This window comes from Gekko japonicus, unplaced genomic scaffold (genome assembly GCF_001447785.1).
Source record: "Gekko japonicus isolate JY-2015 unplaced genomic scaffold, Gekko_japonicus_V1.1 scaffold136, whole genome shotgun sequence".
NCBI classification, from domain to species: domain Eukaryota; kingdom Metazoa; phylum Chordata; class Lepidosauria; order Squamata; family Gekkonidae; genus Gekko; species Gekko japonicus.
In genome coordinates this window covers 129048-145333 of record NW_015177012.1, presented here as the reverse complement: position 1 = coordinate 145333, position 16286 = coordinate 129048, and the positions used below count along the sequence as shown (strand labels likewise).

General features: G+C 50.6%; 1 non-coding gene across 1 annotated transcript; it reads left to right on the top strand.

Moving 5' to 3' along the window:
- The first annotated feature begins 9370 nt into the window (after positions 1-9370).
- Positions 9371-9442, top strand: TRNAV-GAC. Its single transcript has one exon. It is a non-coding gene; the product is annotated as a tRNA-Val (tRNA).
- The last annotated feature ends 6844 nt before the right edge of the window (positions 9443-16286 follow it).

The window sequence follows — 16286 nt, the reverse complement described above, 5'->3', positions numbered from 1 at the left end:
TTCAGTACTAAAGGAGTCCACAAAGTTCTGATCGCATTAGCAACAATATGTAGGTGGGTCTCTGCTTGTGGTGGAGTTAGGTTGGGAAATTCTTGGAGATTTGAGGAAGAAGAGAAGAAGAGATTGGATTTCTACCCGTCTGAGACACCCTCAAAGTCTCAGAGCAGTTTACAGTCTCCTTTCCCTTCCCCTCTCCACAACAGTCACCCTGTGAGGTAGGCGGGGCTGAGAGAGCTCTTTGAGAACTGCTCTTGAGAGAACAGCTCTGAGAGAACTGTGGCTTGCCCAATGTCACCCAGCAGCTGCATGTGGAGGAGTGGGGAATCAAACCCGGTTCTCCCAGATTAGACTCAGCGCTCCTAACCACTACACCAAACGGGCTGGGGACAGTGTTCCCTCTAAGCTGAGTTAGTGTGAGCTAGCTCACAGGTTTTCAGCCTCCGCCTCACACATTTTTGTCTTCGCTCAGGAAGGATGGCTCCAGAGCAAACTAACTGATGCAGCGGCCAAATTGCTCGCTCACAACTTTAAATGCCAGTAGCTCACAAAGTAGAATTTTTGCTCAGAGGACTCCGCAGCCTAGAGGGAACATTGGCTGGGGAAGGTGGGTGTTCAGGAGGAAAGGTACCCTGGTGCGGTAGAATGCCATAGAGTCCACTTTCCAAAGCAGCCATCTTCTCCGGGGGAACTGATCTCTGTCGTCTGGAGATGAGTTGTAGTTCTAGGAGAGCTCCAGATCTGACCCTGCTTAGTTTCCAAGCTCTGGGGAGCTGAAGGTAGTCTGGGCTTTTCAGGTTGGTCAAGGGTTGCCTGTGCATAAAACAAAGTTCCGCAACACTCTTAGTCCACGCAAAATGCAGAAATGAGAATAAAGTCCATGCAATGCCTTTTTTTAAAGGCTGACCAGTTTGATGCAGACCTTCCGAGCTCACCAGGGCTGGATCTTACAAAATTTAAAAAGAGAGAAAGGGAGAAGACAAATATTTCAGGCTGTAAAGGTCTGATCTTGCATGCATAATAGCCAGCTGGGTGACCTTGGGCAAGCCACAGTTCTCTCAGAGCTGTTCTCTCAAGGGCAGTCCTCAAAAGAGCTCTCTGAGCCCCACCTACGTCACAGGGTGTCTGTTGTGGGGAAAGGAAGGGAAAGAAGACTGTAAGCCGCTCTGAGACTCCGAGTGCGTCTCAGAGGGGTAGGAATCCAATCTCTTCTTCTTCAAATCTCCAAGAATTTCCCAACCTGGAGTTGGCAACTCCACCACAAGCAGATACCCACCTACATATCGTTGCCAACACGATCAGAGCTTTGTGGACTTTTTTAGTTCTGTAAAGAAAGCCATATTTCAGACAGAATAAGGACAAAGAGAAACCCAAAACCCCACTGACCTTGGCTCAGTCAGACCTCTCTCACAACTCTCTCAGCCCCACCCACCTCACAGGGCATCTGTTGTGGGGAGGGGAAGGGAAGGAGATTGTAAGCCGCTCCGAGACTCCTTTGGGTAGTGAAGGGCGGGATGTAAAACCAACTCTCCTCCTCCTCCTCCCAGAACCAAAGCTACAGTGTGGCTTTTGGGGGCTCTGCATCCTTTCTTAGAGGCACAGGCCCACAAAAAATTCTCCGGTAAATGCTTTCTTCATTTACTTTAAAACATAAAGGTGTGTGCTCCTTTAAGCAGAGTGGGGTGCTGTAGTTGTCTAATTCCTGCATGGAGCAAGAGGTTGGAGTAGGTGACCTCTAGGATACCTTCTCACTCTGTGTCAAGAAACTCATCTCCCTTAAAAGAGTTTTTCTGCCCAAGTGTGAGCTTTCTTGACTACAGATGTCACCACCCCCACCCCAATTCTCAGAATTGTTGCTCAGGCTGGCAGAAGTGATTAACTTGCGGCAGCTGAGAACTGTCACCTCACGTGGTTGACAGCTTGCAATTTAGAGATCTATCCTGGTACTTTACCTGGTAACGGCTCTCTATTGGCTGAATGGTTTAAGAACACTGACGTAGAATAGGCAGCTTGAGAAGACTCCGAATTCTCGTTTTTCTTTCTGCACTGAGAACTTCAGCCCCACGGGGGGGGGGGGGGGGGGGGGCCCCCCCCCGAAAGCCACAAGATCCTGGCTACGGGCCTGACTCTAAGTCTTTTCCTGGGGCCTCCTCCCAGTGAGCTCTGCTTGGCCGGCTTTTCCTCTTCTCTCCCCCCTCCCTTTCCAGAGCTGTCGGGCTTCATCCATCACAGTTGAAGCCTGTCTCCTCTTTCTCCTCCTCCTTCTCTGGCAGGGTTACAAAGAGCAGGGTTTGTGAGGCTGGTCCTAATCGGTGGGACGGACCCCTAGCATCACGGGTGGGCCACCTGTGCCAGCCGAACACATATTTCCGGTTGCACCCTAAAACAAACTCTGGGGCATCTTAACATGTCCGTTTTCTAGGACAGCGGATATCTGTGAGCATACATAAGTAGGCTGGATAGATCCCGATCTGGCTGATGTTTGAATGACAGCTTTTCCCATGTTGCTGTTGTTCAGTTGCGCAGTCGAGTCTGACTCTTCGCGACCCCATGGACCACATCACGCCCTCCTGTCCTCCGTCGCCTTCCGGAGTTTGCTCAGTTTCATGTCCGTTGCCTCAATAACACTGTCTGACCATCTCATCCTTTGCCATCTCCTTCTTCTTTGACCTTCCCTCTAAGCTGTTGGGTCTTGTGAGCAAAAATTCTACTTTGTGAGCTCCTGGCATTAAAGTTGTGAGCGAGCGATTTGGCTACTGCATGGATTAGTCTGCTCTGGAGCCATCCTTCCTGAGCTAAGACAAAAATGTATGAGCTGGAGGCTAAAAAACTGTGAGCTAGCTCACACTAACTCAGCTTAAAGGGAACACTGGTCCAGGGCGGATTAAGCAGACTAAGCACGTGAGCCATTTGGTGTAGTGGCTGAGTGCGCGGACTCTAATCTGGGAGAACCGGGTTTGATTCCCCACTCCTCCACTTGCACCTGGCTGGATGACCTTGGGCAAGCCGTAGTTCTGTTAAGAGCTGTTCTTGAAAGAGAGCAGTTTCTGTCAGAGCTCTCTCAGCCCCACCGACCTCACAGGGTGTGTCTGTCGTGGGGAGGGGAAGGGGAAGGAGTTTGTCAGCCGCTTTGAGACACCTTTGGGTAGTGAAGGGCGTGGTATAAATCCAATCTCCTCCTCCTCCTCCTCCTCCTCCTCCTCCTCCTCTTCTTCTTCTTCTTCTTCTTCTTCTTCTTCTTCTTCTTCTTCTTCTTCTTCTTCCTCTTCTTCTTCTTCTTCTTCTTCTTCTTCTTCTTCTTCTTCTGGCACCAGGGCCAAAGGGGGCACCACAAAGTTGGGGAAAGGGTGAAAAGCTTAGTTTGTACAGTATATTGTGTTATCCTATGAATAAATTTTTGTATTGCTGCAACCTGTATTGTATATCTGGTCAGACAGGCCAACCACTAAAATGGACGGGGTCAGTGTGGAAAGGAGGAGGGGCACCGAGGTTGGTCAGTGCTGAGGGCACCAGTGAGCCTTCATCCGCCCCTGCCTTCAGTCTTCCCCAGCATCAGGGTCTTCTCCAGGGAGGGCTCCCTTCTCATTTGGTGGCCAGCGTATTGGAGCTTCAGCTTCAGGATCTGGCCTTCCAGGGAACACTTAGGGAACAGAGTTGAAAACCAGTGTGGTGTGACGTAGTGGTTAGGAGTCTCGGACTAGTATCTGGGAGACGCCGGTTCGAATCTGAACTCCTGCCATGGAAGCTGGCCAGGTAACCTTGGGCCAGTCACCCACTCTCAGCCTAACCCACCTCACAGGGCTGTCGTGAGGGGGGAAATGGAGGAGGGAAGGAGGACGTAAGCCGCTTTGGTTCCCCAATGGGGAGCAAGGCAGGGTAGACATGAATTAAAGGAATAGATCATTTTAAAAGGGAACAGACATCGCCAAAGAAACTTGAGAATCGGAGCCGTTTTCGCTTCAAACCCATGTGCTGAATAGCCCTTTTTGAAAAACGTGCAAACTGGCCTCACTAGCTGGACAGGAAGGTGGATAGAGTTTCCATGTTAGGAGCAGGTGCATTTTTGATTCCCCCACCCCAACCATTTATTGTTCCTGGCGGTCTGGGGGGGGGGGGAGGATTGGCAGACTGAGCCAAGAGAGGTCAGCCTGCCGTATCAGATGTCCTTGCCGTTGTCTGTCTGGCTCGGCCACACAACCTCTGCAGGTAAGCTTGGTCGAGTTTCTTGCTGCCGTTTTTGCTCTCTGAATCCTTTTTGTGACCTTCCCAGGCTGATGGCCACTCAAACAGGCGGGGGAGTAGGGAAGGATATCCACTGGCTCCGTTGCAAGGGAGATTTTCGCCTCCTTACACAGAGGGAACGTATCTCTGTTGTGTGTGGGGGGGGGAACCACACGTTTCTCCAAACTCTCATGCTCTCTTTGTTGTGTTGGTCTCTGGATTCAAATGCCGGTTCGGCATTCTGTTTGGAACGCTGTCCGTCTGATAGAGCGTGGCGGTGACTCTGCCGAACATTGGAAGATTGGAGTGGAATGTGGTGGTGCCCAGCCAGGTTCTAGATTTGGAGCTCAAATACCAGCTTGTAAACCGAGTTTGCAGACAGCATCACGGGGCAATGCGGAGAGAACCTTTGTGCAAAAGACTTGGCCCGTTCCCAGACATCAACAGTACAGGATAAAAGGACAAGTCCTCTTGTGGATCAAAAACTGGCTAATTAATAGGAAACAGAGAGTGAGTATAAATGGGGAATTTTCTCAGTGGAGGGTGGTAAGCAGTGGGGTACCACAAGGATCAGTACTCGGTCCGATGCTTTTTAACTTGTTCATTAATGATTTGGAGTTGGGAGTAAGCAGTGAAGTGGCTAAATTTGCAGATGACACTAAGTTGTTCAGTGGTGGTGAGAACCAGGGAGGATTGTAAGGCATGCCAAAGGGATCTGTCCAGGAGGGGGCGAGTGGGCGTCAATGTGGCAAATGGGGTTCAGTGTGGCCAAGTGCAAAGTGGTGCAGATTGGGGCTGAAAATCCTAACTGTAAATCCACATTGACGGGGTCGAACTCGCAGAGACTGACCAAGAGAGAAATCTTGGAGTCATAGTAGATAACTCACTGAAAATGTCGAGGCAGTGTGCGACTGCAATAAAAAAGGCCAGTGCTGGGGATTATTAGGAAGGGAATTGAAAACAAATCAGCCAATATCATAATGCCCCTGTATAAATCGATGGGTGCGACCTCATTTGGAATACTGTGCGCAGTTCTGGTCACCACACCTCAAAAATGATATTGGGAAAAGTGCAGAAAAGGGCAACTAGAATGATAAAAGTGTTGGAACACTTTCCCTATGAAAAAAAAGTTAAAACGCTTGGGGCTCTTTAGCTTGGAGAAACAGCGACAGAGGGGTGATATGATTGAGGTTTACAAGATTGTGCATGGGATAGAGCAGGTAGAGAAAGAAGTACTTGAGAGCCAGTTTGGTGTAGCGGTTAAGTGTGCGGACTCTAATCTGGGAGAACTGGGTTTGATTCCCCACTCCTCCACTTGCACCTGGCTGGATGACCTTGAGCAAGCCATAGTTCTGTCAGAGCTGTCCTTGAAAAAGAGCAGTTTCTGTCAGACTCTCTCAGCCCCACCGACCTCACAGGGTGTCTGTTGTGGGGAGGGGAAGGGAAAGGAGATCGTAAGCAGCTCTGAGACTCTGTGTGAAGGGCGGGGTATAAATCCAATCTCCTCGCCTTTCCTCCTCCTCCTCTTTCTCACAAGACAAGAACTCATGGACACTCAATGAAATTGCTGAGCAGTTGGGTTAGAACAGATAAAAGGAAGTCCTTCACCCAAAGAGTGATGAACACATGGAATTCACTGCCGCAGGAGGTGGCGGCGGCTACTAGCATGGACGGCTTCAAGAGGGAATTGGCGAAACATCTGGGGCAGAGGTCCATCAGTGGCTCTTAGCCACAAGGTATAGGTAGGAACTCTTGGTCTGGGGCAAGTGGTGCTCTGTATTCTTGGTGCTTGTGGAGGGGGCAACAGTGGGAGGGCTTCTAATGTCCTGGCCCCACTACTGGACCTCCTGATGGCACCTGGTATTTTTGACCACTGTGTGACACAGAGCGTTGGACTGGATGGACCACTGGCCTGATCCAGCATTGGCTTCTCTTATGTTCTTATGTCCCTATGTCCCTCCAGGGGAGTGTCCCACCAGGAAATCTCCTGGGAAGTTAGATGTCCAGTCCACCCCAGTGGGGTTCTGTTCAGCTCTCTCTGTCTGTGTGCTAGCTTGTTGCTGACGCTAGATGTCTAATGTTCAGCCCCTTGGGCTTTAAAGCAAGAGGCAGATGAGCTCCGGCTCCCCAGACACAGCTAGAAGGCGCATGATGCATGGTTAGAAGGTGCATGAGGCAGACGCATGATGCTGAGCTCAGCTGGTACTGGCTTGATCGATGCCTGCATGAGAAATCTCCTGTGAAATGTGTATGTTGTTCCCCCCCCCACCATAAGAGGGGCCGTGGCTGAGGGGCAGAGAGAACAGCTCTGAAAGAACTTGTGACTGACTCAAGGTCACACCCACAGCTGCATGTGGAGGAGAGGGGAATCAAACCCGGTTCTCCCAGATTAGAGTCCGCACTCCTAACCACTACAGCACGACTGGTAGGTTAGGCTGAGAGAGCAAATGGGTAGGCTACGGATACCTCCACTTTATCCCCACAACAACACTGTGATGTAGGTTAGGTTGAGAGACTGAATGGTCCAAGGTCACCTAGTGGGCTGCTGTGGTGGGATTCGAACCAGGGTCTCCCTGATCCAGCACTGTAACGATGACATTACCCTTGGCAGACCAGAAGAACAAAAATGTACTGGACAGATTTTAACCGCAGGATAATTAACACGAGAGGAAGCCGTTTCGGCTGGTGAGCAGATCTGGGAGAACTGCCCTGTGATGTTTGGCGGGGGCCGGGGGGCGACTGGAATCTCGCCTTGCCCCATGGCACATGGTCAGTTAGCGCCGATTATCACGGGTGGGAAGAAAATCTGCTTAGGGAATCCCCCCGTTATTCTTCCCCCTGTAACCCCAGCCGCGAGCAAGGATTTCAGTCAGATTCTGCTGGGATCCCGCAACGCCATCTCCCCCCCCCCCCTCTTTCACGCACCATTTTGGCGCCGCCCCAGGCCCATTTATCATAATCTGTGGTCAAGTGGAGTATGCAAGAACAGCTGCTCCACTCTGCTGATTTCCGAGGGAGTGTGCAGCGGGGGATCGGGAAAGATGAATGAGGAAGGCCAGGTCTGAGCGGGGCTGCCAGCTCCTCCTCTCTCTCCTCCAAGAGATGGTTTGGAGGGGGAGAGAGCGGGGAGTGAACTCAAATGCAGCCAGTGCTGTTCAACAACAACCCCTCCTTGTGCTTTCTCTTGGGTCCCTGCGCGAATCAGGAATGGCTGCTTGAATGCTCGCTGCTTGAATCAGGAATGGCTGCTCGAATTCTCGCTCCTCGAATCCTCGTCTCATTGGGGGCTCGCGGATAATCTTCTCGTTCTCCTTTCCGTCCCTGCCTCCCCCCCAGCACTAATTAATGGTGGGGAGGCAGAAGAAGTGCTGGTCTGGGTAGAGGTCGTCTGGCCCCCTTGCACGGCTGCGCATGGACGGAGGGCACCACTAGAGGAGGAGGAAGAGGGAGAAGAAGGGTTTTGTCGATCGGTAATATAATATATCCGTCTCTGCTGCATGTGAGAGCGGAAAAGAGGCAGAGAGCAATACGGGGGCACCGGTGGCAGTGGTATGGTTTTCCTCACTACCCGGCCTTGAGGGGGCTTGCTAGTTCCCCCCACACACACTTTTGCATATGTGCAAAATTCCCGCATCCAACATCTACCACATATTGGCAGCCCTCCTTGCTTACCACCACACATCGCGGGTACCCCCACTTGCCTACTATCACACGTCCGTCCCCATCGCAGGTGCCCTGCTATAGGCCCAGCCCGCTTTACCGCTGTCATCCGTTCTTCTGCCTTGGGAGGACTTCACAAAGGGCCCTTTTTGTTTCCCCCATATCTCTCAAGGTCGACAGCTTTTGATTTGAAAAGGAGGCTGGTCAAAGTGGGAACAAACGGTTTATGAGTACGGCTTGACAGCAGTTGCCTGAGAATATGCAGTTAAGCAGGTCGTACTCAGCATGCAAGGAAGAAAGGGTCCAGTTTGGTGTAGCGGTTAAGTGCGCGGACTCTAATCTGGGAGAACCGGGTTTGATTCCCCACTCCTCCACTTGCAGCTGCTGGATGACCTTGGGCAAGCCATGGTTCTGTCAGAGCTGTCCTTGAAAGAGCAGTTCTTGAGAGAGCTCTCTCAGCCCCACCTACCTTACGGGGTGTCTGTTGTGGGGAGGGGGAGGGAAAGGAGTTTGTAAGACGCTCTGAGACTGTGAAAGGCAGGGTATAAATCCAATCTCCTCCTCCTCCTCCTCCTTCTTCTTCCTCCTCCTCCTCCTCTCTCAACCCTCCCTAAACCAAGCAAGCACACTGCAAGACCCTCAGACAGTAACAGGAATGTCGAAGTAGAAAAGGATAAGAGTCCAGTAGGACCATGAAGACTAACACTGCTCTGTCTCCAAGGAATGTTGAAAACCTTCTGCACCTCAACAGTTTGCCCGTTCTGAATGATTTGAGGTCAGAAAGGGGGGGGGGAGTTGAGGCCTCTTTTCCCATTCCACTTCAAATTGAGCACCTCTTGCACAAAATCTGTGGAGAACCTGTGACTCTTGCGTGATTGGGACACAGGGTGGGTACCCCAGATCTGACCCATGTTCTCAAAAATGTGTGCATCAGCCCCAGAGTGAGGGTCTTATTGTTACAATGTCAATCTGGCTTTGTTTACATTACCAGGAGTGGCATGCAAACATACAGTTAGGCAACGTGCCCTTAGGGTTCCCAACGTCCAGGTGGGGCCTGGATAACTCCTCGGGTTTGGAGGGGGCCGTGGCTCAGTGGTAAAGCCTCTGCTTGGCACGCAGAAGGTCCCAGGTTCAGTCCCCGGCATCTCCAGTTAAAGAGGACCAGGCAGGAGGTGATGGGAAAGACCTCTGCCTGAGACCCTGGAGAGCCATGGAGAGGGGCCATGGCTCAGTGGTAGAGCCTCTGCTTGGCATGCAGAAGGTCCCAGGTTCAGTCCCCAGCATCTCCAGTTAAAAAGGACCAGGCAGGAGGTGATGGGAAAGACCTGCCTGAGACCGTGGAGAGCTGTAAAGAGGGGCTGTGGCTCAGTGGTAGAGCATCTGCTTGGCACGCAGAAGGCCACAAGTTCAATCCCCGGCATCTCCAATTAAAGGGACCAGGCAGTGGGTGATGTGAAAGACCTCAGCCTGAGACCCTGGAGAGCTGTCAAGAGGGGCCGTGGCTCAGTGGTAGAGCCTCTGCTTGACACGCAGAAGGTCCTGGGTTCAATCCCCGGCGGCATCTCCAGTTGACAGGACCAGGCAGTGGGTGATGTGAAAGACCTGCCTGAGACCCTGGAGAGCCGCTGCCCGTCTGAGTAGACAATAGTGACCTTGATTCAGGATAAAGCCGCTTTGTGTGTTCATGTGATTATAGAGAGCCAATATGGTAGAGTGGTTCGACTAGGGTATGCGAGACCCAGGTTCAAGGCCCTGCTCTGCGACAGAAGCTCTCCCGGTGACCTTGGGCCAGTCACACACTCTCAGCCTAACCTACCTCACAGGGATGTTGTGAGGACAGAGTGGAGGAGCGGTGAAAGATGTAAGCCACTTTGGGTCCCCATTGGGGAAGAAGGCAAGATATCAATGAAGTGAATAAATGAATCTCAAGACAACAGAGATCAGTTCCCCTGGAGAAAATAGCTGTTTTGGAGGGCGGACTCTATGCTATTATACCTCATGGTGGTTCCTTCTCTCCCCAAACCCCACCTTTCCCAGGCTATCACCTCCAAATCTGAAGATGCTAGAAGGGCCAAGCTACAACAGTTGAAATATCGTCAAAATAAATTTTTATGATCTGATGTACACAATAATAAAATGATAGAGAGAAGAAGTGAAGAGATTGGATTTATACCTCACCCTTCAATAGGAGTCTCAGAGCAGTTTACAATCTCCGTTCCCTTCCCCTCCCCACAGCAGACACCCTGCGAGGTAGCTGGGGCTGAGAGAGCTCTTTCGAGGATGGCTCCTGAGAGAACAGCTCCAAGAGAAATTGTGACTGACCCAAGGTCACACCAGCAGCTGCATGTGGAGGAGTGGGGAATCAAACTGGGTTCTCCCAGATTAGAGTCCACGCTCTTAACCACTACACCAAAAACACAGAGCCGAATTAAAAATCAAAGCAAGCTTTTATATAAGCTGTAATATTTTCCAAATATAGTTGATGAACCTGTCAAATTACCAGCACAAGACCATACACACCTCGACCTCAGGGGCTTTCCTTGGTGGTGAACGATACACACTTTTACCAAGAAACACCCACCCACCCACACACACACATCCAGAAACTGCTATATATACCAATGCTCCCTCTAAGCTGTGGAGTCTTGTGAGCAAAAATTCTACTTTGCGAGCTCCTGGCATTAAAGTTGTGAGCGAGCGACTTGGCTGCTGCATACATTAGTTTGCCCTGGAGCCCTCCTTCATGAGCTCAGACGAAAACGTGTGAGCCGGAGGCTAAAGAACTGTGAGCCAACTCACACGAACTCAGCTTAGTGGGAACACTGAATCCCTGACCAGATGTTGTTATCCTCATATATTGTGTGGTATGATGTACGTTTTATAAAGCAGGCCGTGGTTCTCTTCACACGGTAACTGCGCCCACACAAAACTCTGCATCCATGTTGTAATCTGGTGCCAAGTTCCCAATACTTCTGGACGTGTCCGTCATCAACCTGTAACGGAGATCAAAAGAGGATCTTCCTTTTGCCAAACAGGCTGCTCTGGTTTTTTTCATTCAGCCCTCCTTCTCCCCCCCCCACATCCCTCCTCTACCATCCCCCCCCCCGCGCGCCTTCCCTTAATAATAAAATTATATGAAGCGGTTGGAGGTATGGCAGAGAGCCAGAAAACGTTTCTTTAAACTCCACCAGCTCCGAATGAAACAGTACCGAGGCTGACATACTGACAGGACCATGTTCTTGGGGGGCGGGGAGAGGCAGGCAACCTCTGCCCCAGTTTTTTAATTCCCCCCCCCCCCAGGCAAAGGTTTGGGATTTAATTTAGGCATGAGTGTGAAATCGGGCGTCAGAGGCAAGAATGCGCACCCCCCTCTCCTGGCCCGCTTCGGCGGGCTGATACGCCCACATCTCTGAGGGAAAGCACTTTTTTGTGTGTGCAAGTTTCCCCAGAAGCGCGCCGCTCATGAATATTTCCGATGCTGCGTGGAAAATCAGATTTAGACCTGACTCACATCTTTGGTGGGGGTGTGTGGAAAAATCCCTTTGAAATCCCACTAATCTGCCTCAGCTCGTTTCATTGTCCTCGATATTCCTCAGATTTTTTTTTCCTACCCAAGGAGGAATTCTAAAGTTTATGTATTCAGATTCTTTTTCACCCCATTTTTCTCCCCGGTGGAAACTCAGAGGGGCTCGCGTCCTTCTCCTCTTCTCCATTTTATCCTCACAACAACCCTGTGAGGTGGGTGAGGCTGAGGGGGTGTCTGACTGATCCAAGGACACCCAGCAGGTTTAGCGTTGCCAGGTCCTACCGTATTGCTGGCGAGGGATTTGGGTACGTTCCTGCAGGGGGCGGGGGGTGTCACACGATGTCCCCGATATGATGATGTCACCCGGAAATGACATCATTGTGTCAGTGACGTCACACAGCGACACTCTGGGTTGAGGGCAAAGCTCTATGGTTTGAGGGCAAATTTAACATAGAGTTTTGCCCTCAAACCAGAGTGTCCCCTGCGACATCGCTGACGTGATGATTGTCACTGCATCGGGGACATGGCTGTTTGGAGGTCAGGTTTCCCCTGCTGGCCAAGCGGTCGGCGGCAGGCAGAAGCCCTGAAAACTGAGGGGAACCCTGCCTGGGCCTGAGGACTGGTAACCCTAAGCAAGTTTCCATGGCGGAGTGGGGATTCGAACCTGAGTGTCCCAGTTCCTGTTCCTCTACCAGCTCCTGTGGTGGAGGGCAGAAAGGCGGAATATACATTTTGGAGAGAGAGAAATGTATATCAGACTTGACTGCCTGATGTGGGTCATGAACTCACCACTCTGGATTAAGTCGCATACTCTATTGATGCCCTGAGCTATTTCATCAGATTTCGGAAGCTAAGCAGTGTCAGTTCTGGTTAGTACTTGGATAGGGAGACCACCAAAGAAGTTCAGGGTTGCTATGCAGAGGAAGGCAATGGGAAACTGCCTCTGTTTGACTCTGGCCCTGAGCTGGCTGGCCTGGGGCAGTCCAGTTTCATCGGATCTCGAGAGCTAAACAGGGTCGGCCATGGTTAGTACTTGGATGGGGGGGCCCATCAAGAGCCACTGGGTTGCTACGCAGAGGCAGGCAGTGGCAAAACTACCTGTCTTTGTCTCTTCCCTGATCTCTATAGCCCCCACTAGCCCGCTCTTGTCAGATCTCGGAAGCTAAGCTTGGTCGGCCCTGGCAAGTATTTGGATGGGAGGCCGCCTAGGCAGTCCAGGGCCGTGATGCAGAGGCAGGCGATGGCCAACCGCCTCCAGTTCCTCCCTTGCTGCGAAAACCCTGCGGGGTCGCCATAATTCGGCCGTGACTTCATGGCACTCCTTGCCACCGCTCGACTGACCGAGCCAGCTGGTAGTTGTCTCAAACGGGGCTTCAAGCGGACTGCCGGGTCACCAGCGCGAGAAGAGAAGAAAGCTAAATCCGGATAAAAGTTATGCTTTGAAACCTAGCTCACAAACGATGAATGGATTCACACTGTGACTAAAACAGACCACGGTCCTAACCCCTTGTCACATGGCTAAATTTGCGGATGATACAAAGTTGTTCAGGGTGGTGAAAACCAGTGAGGATTGTGAGGCACTCCAAGGGGATCTGTCAAGGATGGGCGAGTGGGTGTCAACATGGCAAATGGGGTTCAATGTGGCCAAGTGCAAGGTGATGCACATTGGAGCCAAAAATCCTAAATATAAATACACATTGATGGGGTCTGAACTGGCAGAGACTGATCAAGAGAGAGATCTTGGAGTTGTAGTAGATAACTCACTGAAAATGTTGAGACAGTGTGTGACTGCAATAAAGAAGGCCTATGCTATGCTGGGGATTATTAGGGAGGGTATTGAAAACAGATCAGCCAATATCATAATGCCCCTATATAAATCAATGGTGAGACCTCATTTGGAATACTGTGTGCAGTTCTGGTCACCACACCTTAAAAAGGATATTATAGCTTTGGGAAAAGTGCAGAAAAGGGCAACTCGAATGATAAAAGGGTTGGAACACTTTCCCTATGAGGAAAGGTTAAGGCGCTTGGGGCTCTTTAGCTTGGAGAAATGACGACTGAGGGGTGACATGATCGAGGTTTATAAGACTACGCATGGGATAGAGCAGGTCGAGAAAGAGGTACTTTTCTCCCTTTCTCACAATACAAGAACTCGTGGGCACTCCATGAAATTGCTGAGTGGTCGGTTTAGAACGGATAAAAGGAAGTACTTCTTCACCCAAAAAGTGATTAACACTTGGAATTCACTGCCAAGGGAGGTGGTGGCGGCTACAAGCATGGAAGGCTTCAAAAGGGAATTAGATGAGCATATGGAGCAGAGGTCAATCAGTGGCTATTAGCCACAAGGTATAGATAGGGACTCTGGGGCCAGTGATGCCCTGTCTTCTTAGTGCTTGGGGGGGGGGGCAACAGTGGGAGGGCTTCTAATGTCCTGGCCCCACTGCTGGACCTCCTGATGGCCCCTGGTATTTCTGGCCACTGTGTGACAAAAGAGTGTTGGACTGGATGGGCCTTTGGCCTGATCCAACATTGGCTTCTCTTATGTTCTTATGTTCCCTCTGTAGCCACGCATGCTCAGAGGTTTTGGCTGTAGAGGGCATGGCCAGCCCTGAAGCTAGCCGGAACACCGTTCCTGTGCGTTCATGCCCAAAAATAGCCCTGATGTTCAGTCGACATTACCAAGGCTACAAGAGGGTTCAGGACAAATGCCTGGGCCTTGTGCCCTCCCTATGATACAGGTGCTGTGCTCACATCATGTGTGCCAGCATCCGCAATCTCATATTCCCCCCCTACACATTCTTTTTCTCCCTCTCTGGATATGGTGAGGTCTGTCAGGCAGAAAATGGAAAGCGTTTACTGGGTGGAAAGAACATACGCAGGGCAGTGGGGTGACCGAGATCATGGGGGCAAACACTGCCCCCCCCCCATGGTGCCAAGGTCCACCTCCACCTAGCCGCGCATGGATTGGCTCGGGCCTAGGCCCACGTGGCTCTCCCTCCGTGCAATTAGGAAACTCTGCAAAGGCGTGCGGGCCCGATCTTGCAGAGAAATAGCCAAGCGCACGTGAACATGCAGATGTTCAAATGACCGCGCATCGGTCGGGAGCCGAGCATGCTGCAGCAATCCTACACCCCTGCCACTGCACTAGTAAGCTGCATTCGCTGTATGCATAGAGAAGGACGAAACAGGGCGATTGGTATTCTACCATCTAGGTGAACGACAATCTAGGCATGCTGTGGGTGTCCTGCGGGACCCCCCATTTTGTGTAATGCACACACACACACCCCGGGTACCCACAAATGAGACCAGCTTCAAAAGCCCGTTGGGGAGGATAGTGCGTGAAACACTGGACTATTTTTTAAAAAACAATAAATAGCGAGGTTTATCACTTACATTTATCACTTTTCTCATGCTTTACAAGCATGGTTCTCTCTCTCTCTCCCCTCCATTTTTGGCAAAGTTATTTCATGTCATCTGCATCTGCAAAGAATTGCAGAGGCAGTTGCCCCTTAGCAAATCCAGGTGCAAAATTCTTAAACTCCAGCAGTTAAATTCCCTCCCCATCTTTCTCCATAATTCAGAAATATTATTACCAAGGAGTGTTTTTTTCAGTAATACTTGTTGAGTGAAGATCAGCTGCTTTCCAAGAACTCCATGAACAGCAAATTCAGAAAACCTGTGTCTTTGCGTAATCATGGTAAACAGAAACATGTTTCCACAAGAATGTGTGACTCTTTCCATATCACAAAGTCATGTCCTCTCTGTCACAATGTATACAAATACTCTGATCATGTGTTTCACCACCTCTCTCTCCAGTGGATGCTGAGAATGTAGAAAGGGGTTATAGAGATTTGCAATGTGGTACAGTAAGTCAGTGTGTGCAGGAAGTAAGTGGCATGTAACTTGTCCATTTTTTTTGTTTCTTTGTTTATTTGAAAACTCTCTTTCTCTCTCTCTCTCTCTCTCTCTCTCTCTTTCTCTCTCCCTCTCTCTTTCTCTCTCTCTACTTCTCTCTTTCTCTCTCTCTCTTTCTCTCTCTCTCTCTCTCTCTTTCTCTCTCTCTCTCTCTCTCTCTCTCTCTCTCTCAGAATTTGGCAGCAATGTCAAGGAGGCATGCAACCCCCAGGAGAAATTTTGCCTGTCTCATTAAACATCTCCAAGGCTCCCTTGAAACGCCTCCAATTTCACTTTGAAATGTTCTGCACGTGAAATCCTCTTCCCTTCTCCTCAAGCAGATGCTACTGCTGCTGGTGGATTTCTTAATGTCTGAGGGAAGAAGAAGAGGAGGAGGAGGAGGAGGAGATTGGATTTAGACCTCGCACTTCACTCAGAGTCTCAGAGTGGCTTACAAACTCCTTTCCCTTCCCCTCCCCACAACAGACACCCTGGGAGATAGGTGGGGCTGAGAGAGCTCTTGAGAGGACTGCTCTTTCCAGAACAGCTCTGTGAGAACTGTGGCTTGCCGAAGGTCATCCAGCAGGTGCAAGTGGAGGAGTGAGGAATCAAACCCAGTTCTCCCAGACTAGAGTCTGTGCACTTAACCACTACACCAAAATGGCATCAATATTGGACTGCCATCGCAGCATCCCTCGGGGCCTGAATTAAGGGGGGGGGGAGCCATTTAAGAAATATTAGCATACATATGAGGTAACCAGAAAGGTGGGCTGGCTACTCAACTGCCCCATCAAATCTTGGGTCCCCTTCCCAGCATCCCTTGGGGCCAGAATTAAGAGTCAAAACCCATTTAGGGTCATTAGCATACATCTAAGGTAACCACTGAAGGGCAGAATGGGTGCACATTTGTGACCATTTATGGCCAAACCACCCTTTATGGTGGCTGCATTTGGTGATGTTCACCAGTGGCAGGCAATGGCAAAGCCGC